The sequence below is a fragment of the Osmerus eperlanus genome, chromosome 17 (assembly GCF_963692335.1).
Source record: "Osmerus eperlanus chromosome 17, fOsmEpe2.1, whole genome shotgun sequence".
NCBI lineage: Eukaryota > Metazoa > Chordata > Actinopteri > Osmeriformes > Osmeridae > Osmerus > Osmerus eperlanus.
In genome coordinates, this window is record NC_085034.1 from 9,322,963 (window position 1) to 9,327,962 (window position 5,000).

A 5,000-nucleotide genomic window follows, 5' to 3' on the forward strand; every position below is an offset into this window, starting at 1 on the left:
AGCCTGTTTTAAGCTGGATGCTGACTGAAGTTGAGGCTGAAAGCCGAACGTATTTTGTTATGTGAGGCCATCCCTCACAAGGAAAGTCCCAGAAGCAGACTTGCCTCCAGGGGCTTTGTGCAAGTGTAACTTTTTGGAGTTTTATGTTTAGAAAAACAGAAAGTGGTCTTTCAGGACACTCGTCTTAAAGCAGGGGGTTAGTAAAAGTAAAGGCTGCAACTTAAAGTACAATTCTGGAGAAGAACCATCTGGAACACAAACACAAACAATCTTCGTTCTGGGTAGAATTATTCACCAGTGAAGGTTCTAGTGAAAACCGTGTAAAAAGGTTTTACCAGGACCCCCCCCCCCCCCCCCCCCCGAGCACACACATTTTTTAAAGGGCTTTCCCTACAATCTCTAAACCCCCTAATACCATCATCCACCTCCCACCCTCAACCGCCCCCTACCTCTCCCTGTGAGACGGACGGTCTCTCCGGTGGACTCTATTAAAGCACGCACCAACGTGTTCCGCCCCCGTCTAGCCCCGTGAGGAAGACGGCCCAGTGGCGCTCACAGAGCAGCGTGACGAGACACACATAATAGAGCCTGGTGATTCATGAGCACAGCTCCAGAACCGGCCTTTATCCTCCTCTGGGCTTTTACCACTTCCACCTCCCCCCCTCCCGCAAGGTGGAAGCAATATATAAAAGACACGTCTACAATAGCTAAGAGTAGAACGGAACCTAATAGATCTCCTGCTCGATAGATATGTTTACGGGGACGTCACGGCAGTGAAAACAAGGCCAAGGAGGGCCACAACATGGAGCCATGACAACACGGAGCCCGGAACGGTGACCTCAGTCAGACTGTGTCGAAGCCGTCTGTCAGCCTGTCCAGCTGCTTATCCTCAATGGGGTTTAACCCCCAGCTGTTCCTCCTGTATAACCACCTCCTAGAATAGGGGCCCCAACTTCTCACGGTGTACCACTTGTCCCCGTCCCCCCCTTACCCCGGGCCAACAGCTGGAGCGGAGCACATTCCCCCGTCCACCCCGGTCCATAGTCCTCCTTCTGACCGATGAGGAGGGTAATACGGAATCTACGGTTTGGAAGTCCCTCTAGGACAACGCGGGATTTGAGTTGCATTTCAACCCGTCGTCAAATCTGGAGCGAAACCTACACGGTCTACGTTTCGCTATAGGATTCCATTGCAAGTATGTGTGTAGTAAAAGGGGGGGGGGGCCTAGGGAACAAATGCACTAATTCACACGCCTGTCAGTCACAACAGCTGAGCGTGGGGAGGGACTGTTGAGGTGTGTGTGTGTGTGTGTTGACGTGTGTCAGTGTGTGTGTTGACGTGTGTGTGTGTTTGTCTCCATGTTCAACAGGTGGCGCGACGTCACTTTGCCGCGATCAAACACCGGTCGCAGCCAGCGGGGGCCCCAACTTCGGCTCCACTCAGGCAGCGACCCGAGACTGTCTCTCGGTGCTCCGCATTCTTGCATGGAGAGCAGCCACTCAAAGTGCCTCCTCAAGTTTCCCCTCGGTTCCCAAAACATTCCCCCCCCCCCCTTTCAGTTTCACTGAGCATGACCCGTGGCCTTGCGGGTGTGTTTTCTCCCCGCAGCCTTCAGCAAGAGCTGCTTCCATCAATGCTGGTTCCCGAGTGCCTCTTTGTGTCGCGTTGATTGGTCGTAAACATCGACTGGAAAAAGAATAGGACGATTGTGATTTTTTTTTTCTCCCTCTCACGGGCTTGTGGCGGTCTGGGACGTTTGAGAGCGTGTTCAGGGCGGCCATCTAGACGTGTGAAGGTACGTTTCGCGACCCGGTGAACACAGGGTGTGTTCTCCCCCGGGCCAGCGCGCCAGGGAGAGCAGAGGGGAGAGGGAAAGAGAAAGAAGAAAGGGGAGGACAAAAAAAGAGCAAGAGAATCCCTCCTTCCTGTGCCTGAGTCCACCTCTCCTGGGGGATATCTGGTCCTCCCTGCCCTGCCCTGCTCATTTCTCGTTCCCTCTTCTTGACTGCTGCGCACACCCACGGGGCTTTGCCCAGTGTGTTTCCCTTCATTAGCAGAGCAGTTGGTCCGTGTTCTGGACCCACAGTGGTCTTCTGGGTATTGTAGTCTCGTGGTGATTGTTTGTAAAGAAAGAGGCCTTTAAGTTCTGTTCTGGCTGGCCTTGATTTACAGCATACACTTTTGATCCACTGCTGTGTACCAATTGGTAAAAGGAATTAAAACGTACTTGACAGCAATGGTGGTGCATTTGGTTTGCCTTAAAGTTGCCTCTTACCAGGGTACAATGGTTTCATCGTATTGGATAATCTCCACTCACCAAGGATTTGACAGTATTTGCAAATAGTAATTGCCCCAGGCCTTGTCTGGTCTGAGGAGGTTGGACAGTGTCACAGTACTGTGTTGCAATGGATAAACAACGCACTGTTTGAAAAAGACAGGAGCTCTTGGTTTATCCATGGTGTCTACATTGGATCCCCTCACATTTGTTCCAGTGTTAACTTTCAGCTCTCAGTGTGAAAGAGAAGAAATGCGAGGAAATGGAGTGAAGGAGAGAGAGAGAGAGAGAGAGAGTGAGAGAGAGAGAGAGAGAGAGAGAGAGAGAGAGAGAGAGAGAGAGAGAGAGAGAGAGAGAGAGAGTGGAGAGTGGAAGGACTGAAGGAAGTAGGGAGCAAGCCAAGGGATTGCAGTGTCGATAATGGCTTCATTAACATCACACTGGGTGGGATTTTAATCTAATTTGCTCCTGGCTTCCTCGCTGACACACAGGAAACCTGGAGCGGGGCCAGAACCCATGGCGTTCAGACGGGTCTGTCACACGGGAGGGGGGGGGGGGGGTGTCGGGGCACAGGGACACAGTCGTGGCGAATGTGTCCCTGTGAATGACAGTGGGATTCACTGTGAAGGAAGGCATGTGTTGCTTTCAAGAGATAAAGGGGGATGTTAACCCTGTTTAACCTATCACCTATTGTGTGTGTGCATCCTAGCCTCTTTCGAGGCAGAATTAGCCTCCCCGAGATTAGATTCATGGAGAGCACATGTCGGAAAATGGTCTGAAATCTAGGTTGAAATCTGAAATAGGTGTACTGTATGAGGCTGTATTTAAATCCCTCCCTAGCATCCATTGCCTGCTTTAAGTTGGTTGGGTTACCAAGTGAATTTTCTAGTTCCTAGTTGTCCTAGTAGGACTGACTCCGCCATCTCGCCAACCCCCCTCCTCTTCCCTTCTTCTGGGTCATTCCTTCACTCCAGGTACCTCGTGGGCGGAGGGTGGAGGAGTGGGGAGGAGGGGTTGGGGGGGGGGGGCGGTCAGGTCACTTCCCAGCAGAGCCCTGGCAGGAAGAGAGGTGTGAAAGAGAGAACGCCACCTGACACTGATTCCTAATGTCCTTCACTGGCACTCACCTCTCTCTTTGTCTCTCTCTCCTTCCCTCTCTCCCTCACTCTCTTTCGCTCTCCTCTTTCCCCCCTCTTTCTCTCTCTCTATCTCTGAGACCGGCAGTCATTAGCACAGCGAGAAGGCCTGCTATCCGTTACCCAGCACAGAGAGGGGCTATTATCCCTGGTCATTAAAGGGCAAGACGGGGCGTTTGGAGTGGGAGACGGAGGAGTGGAGATGGAGAGGTGTGGGTGGAAGGGGGGGGGGGGCAGATTAACAGGCGACTGCCAAGAGAACTGACTTGGGTCCTGATCATCGGGTTTCCATCCTGTCGGGGTGCGCAGGCCGAGGAGCCTCCAGGTGGAGTGGCCTGTTGGGTGACACCTGTAAGTGAAGTCTGCATCCATGAAATATGTAGGTATGTAGGAGGGTTTCTGTGTGCGTGTGTGTGAATGAGAGATGGATCGAGACACAAGGAGAGGGTAGGAGGGAGAGACGGAGAGCATAGACGTGTGCATGGTGGGCTATCGTGCGCACCATGCGTGTGCAGTGTGTACGCGCGCACGCGCGGACACACTCGCACTGCTCATTTCCTCCAGTAATCACCCTGGCCTTTCTGAACTTGTCGGAAACCAAATCCCGCTGCCTTCTCTCTCTCTCTCTCTCTCTCTCTCTCTCTCTCTCTCTCTCTCTCTCTCTCTCTCTCTCTCTCTCTCCTCTCCCTCTCCCTCTCCCTCTCCCTCTCCTCTCCCTCTCCCTCCCTCCCCCCATACATCTGTACACCCTCTACTGTCCCAGTTGGGAGATAATTGGCTGTGGGCGGGTGGGCATGGGAAAACACATCCTAAACTCTACAAGGGAGAATGGATGATGTTAGAGGCAGCAGTCTTCATCACGTTCTCATTACGGGCCTTGTTTACGGAGCTGCCAGCCACAGGCCGTGAATGAGACTGTCACCATTATGGAAGAGTGTCAAAAGTTAAACAGGTGCTTTCATCAGTCAACGCCCGCGCGTACACAACAGAGGAAGAGGGAGAGGGTGAGGCAGAGGGCGAGGCAGAGGGCGAGGCAGAGGGCGAGGCAGAGGGCGAGGCAGAGGGCGAGCTAGGCGGTGTCCTGCCTCCACTCCTTTTCTGTAGCTTTTGCTCTCCGTCTCTTTCCATTCTAATTTCTCTCTCTCTCCCTTTCTCTTTAGTGCTCTTCCTTGCTATCTGTCTTCCTCTCTCTCTCTCTTGCTCTCTCTCTCTTGCTCTCTCTGTTTTGCGCTCTCTCTCTCTCTGGCTCACTCTGTCTCTCTCTCTCTCTCTCTCTCTCTCTTCTCTCTCTCTCTCTCTCTCTCTCTCTCTCTCTTGCTCTCTCTCTCTCTGGCTCTCTATCTGGCTCTCTCTCTCTCTCTCTCTCTTTCCTTCCGTGAATGTTTCTTTGTCCCTCCAGAAGATGGATTGAACTTGAGACACTCAACGAATGGCAGGCTATTCCATCTCCGGCCTGAACAACTAAGTGGTTGTAATGTTTCTTTTGACGTGAGCGTGGAACGAGAGAGAAAGCCTGTCGTTCATCACATGCAAGGTCACCAAGCAGTCGATGCTCAAGTCCCTGTAGTACTGATAGAATGCGTTTCACT

The 5,000-nt window shown here is 52.5% G+C and overlaps 1 protein-coding gene across 1 annotated transcript in view; it reads left to right on the top strand.

The window, feature by feature from the left end:
- ptprz1b (protein tyrosine phosphatase receptor type Z1b) overlaps positions 1–5,000 on the top strand; it is a 37,044-nt gene that overhangs the window by 1,042 nt on the left and 31,002 nt on the right. The gene's annotated exons all lie outside the window — the stretch shown is intronic.